General features: G+C 41.6%; 1 long non-coding RNA gene across 1 annotated transcript; it reads right to left on the reverse strand.

Moving 5' to 3' along the window:
- Nucleotides 1,111-1,555, reverse strand: LOC110262842. The gene is made up of 3 exons (XR_002347853.1): nt 1,536-1,555; nt 1,383-1,464; nt 1,111-1,270 (listed from the first exon to the last, which is right to left on the reverse strand). It is a non-coding gene; the product is annotated as an uncharacterized LOC110262842 (long non-coding RNA).

Consider the following 3,181-nt stretch of genomic DNA (forward strand, 5'->3'; position numbering starts at 1 on the left):
GTATTCAAAATCACCCATACAACAATGGAATTTTATAACAAAAGTTTCTCGGCAGAGTCCCAAGTCTTTAAGGAAGGTCAACCTATATCAATTCCTTAAAAATTCATTGAAACTCTTAAAATCATGGATTCTCGGTTCAAGTAAATAAAACTGAATTTATTATGAAACCGACCATACAAAACCACAAGTTCCAACCCGGTCCAAAAATCAACTCATTTGAATCAAACCACTTTCAGGTTTCTTTTTGGAACCTATTTTTCTAACTCTTCCAAAATGCCTCAAACTTAATTACTCAATCAAAAGTCTAGATTCCTTTGAAATCACTAAAAGCACCTTTTTATATTGAAATCAATATTAGAGCATCATTCTTTCCTTCAGTGATTCAAACGGTAAAAATAGTTCATTTCTAAATAAGTCAAACTCAAGGCATAAAGTTCACTAAATAAATTAAGCTTGAAAATATAAATATTCTCTTAATAAATCAAATAATACAACTTCTCAAATCCAATCCTTTTTAAATAACTTTTTAAACAAGACTAGGATTTTGTAGAAATTTCAGCAGCACCTCCCATAAAACTTGGACTTTTGCCACCCGGTTTGGGTCCCAACTAAACCGTTTCTCATTCCTTTTCAACAGCTCAAAACCAGAAATCAATTCAAAGCAAGCTAAATCCAACAGTCGCCTCAGTGGCATATCTCAAGAAAACCATTTCAAAATCAACTCAATATCAACCGATTTAACTCATTTCCAAAGCTTTAAAGAAACGATTCAGTAACAAATCATTGGTCCAACATCAAGTCAATTAAAGTAAACCAGGCTAAATTCAAAAGTAATCATTTGTCCGAAACCAAGTCAATTAAAGTAAACCAGGCTGAACTCAAAAGTGTTCTATCTTTCACATCATCCAAATAATTGAATCGGTTCAAACCAATCCTCAACGGATTAAACTCATTTCAAATCTTTAAAGAATCAACTTCAGACATTACATTTCACAAAGCCGCACAACAATTCAGCCAAACCAACATCCATAGTCATTCGAGTCAATCAAATAATACATAAGGCAAATACAATCACCAAATACACAATATCTCGCACCAGTATCCATATGTAATAATTCCAATACACAAAACATAGTTTTTGGAAAGCGCCCCTACCTCAAAACGCAAATTCCATAACCCAAACGCCTCATAAGTTCTTTTCGCCTCAACTCGAAATCAAAGGCAGCTTCAAAGCACAGCCCCACACATTTTCGCAGCAGCATAAACAGCTCTAATTTACAACAAGCAACCTCAGTTACTAAACTCTAGGAACATTAATAACATATAGGCTTTAATACACGTACGAGACACTAATGTAGGGCTTTCAAAACATAATCTCTTACCGGAATTTCAACACGAAGCAGCTGCGATTTTGAACCATCCCGGCAGCAGCTCCGGCGGTGGCCAGAAGCTCCGGTGGATCAACTATAAAAACTGCGCAACATTAAAACCTTCTCGAAATCTAAAAAGGCAGAAACCTCAAATAAAACCCTTACCGGAAGAGTTCTCCGGCGACTCGGCACGGCGGCGCGGTTGACTTCTCCTCCGGGAGTGGCTGTAACGAAAACAGCGTCTCCTCCTTCCGTTCACAATCCCAGCGGCAGCCACAGCGGTGGTTCTGGGCAGCCCTGGCAGCAGTGGGCTCCGGTAACTTGCAGAACCCCGAGGCAGAGGCAGACAGCAACTCCGGTGGTCTTCTCCGACGACGACACCAGCCACCACGGGGACGGTGGCAGTGAGACCCCAACAGCGCCGGCGTGGCTCACCCACTCCGTCCCGTCGATCTCCCTGTCTCTCAAGCTTCTCTCTGATCGGACCTTGCCAGCGGCGGCCAGAGACGCGGTGAACACCGTGACAGCCACGGTAGCAGTGGCGTCGCAGCAACGGACTCCTCTTTCCGGCGATGAGGACGCAGCTGGCTTTGCGACTCCCACTCTCTCTTTGCGCCTCCCTCTACTCGATCTCTCTCCTCCTCGAGTGTGGGTGGCGACGGCAGGACGCGTTGGTGGTGGTTCCAGGCCGGCATGGACTGCAGAGGCGGCACAACGCGGTGAGCTGCCCTCTGTCACTCGCACGGTTCTGGCGGCGATGCGGTGGCAATGGTGGAGCCCAGCGTGCGGCGCAACGAGCTTCCCTCCTTCTCTCCTCATCCGCAACTCAGCCCCTCTCTCCCTGTTCTGTTTCCATTAGAGGGGTTTGTGTGTTTGCTGCTGTTTTGGGGAAGGAGGGACGAAAGGGGTAAGGGTCTGCTGCTGCGGCTGTGTGTGTGAAGGGAACCGAGTCGGGTACGGGTCACTGGGTTAGAGTTTCATTTTCTTGAAAATAAGGGTTAGGGATAATTTTGTAATTTCAAATAAAAGTAGGGGTAATATAGTAAATAGGAACAAAATTTAATCCAACAAAATTAATGTATGAAAATATTATCTGCTCATCAATTTTACAAAATCGTTTTCAATAAAATGTCCCAACCAAATAATTAGAAGTAATATACTTAATTTCTTCATATTTCAAAATAGCAGTACTAATATTTAAAATATTTCTTATCTAATCCAAATCATATAAAATTCTTATTATTTCACAACTGTCAACTTTATAATTTGAATACAGGAAAATAATCCAATAATTGTAAAATTGGATAATAATCATAACTTATCTCAAATTCAATAAATCAAAACTTGCCTTAATTATCCTTAATAAAATGATTTTCGAAATTAAGGCTATAAATAACTATATGATTTGAGACTTGATCATAATAAGACTTTTCAAAGGTTCTGGGTCTTACAAAACCCATTCTCAGTACCTCCGAAACCTAGCCTCCGTTCTCTAACTTTTCAAAGAAATACCAAATGAAATCCTCCTAGGACCTTCCTCACATCTGATACCCGAATATAAGCCCAAAAGTCTTAAAATGGTGCTACAGAAGCTTACAATCTTGTTGGGAAGGTGAAATAGTTTAAAACAAAGTTAAAATTTGAGAAACAGGGCGCGTGCATCCACACCGGGGTGTGCGTGCGCATGCCCAGGAAGATTTTTAAAGTGTGCGTACGCATAGGTATGAAAATTCACAAGTCTGTTCACTCGCACAAGCTGTGCTAGCGCCTCAACAGACTGACCTTCCCAACGTGTGCGTGCACACAGGGCT

This window comes from Arachis ipaensis, chromosome B05 (genome assembly GCF_000816755.2).
Source record: "Arachis ipaensis cultivar K30076 chromosome B05, Araip1.1, whole genome shotgun sequence".
Taxonomy (NCBI): Eukaryota; Viridiplantae; Streptophyta; class Magnoliopsida; order Fabales; family Fabaceae; genus Arachis; species Arachis ipaensis.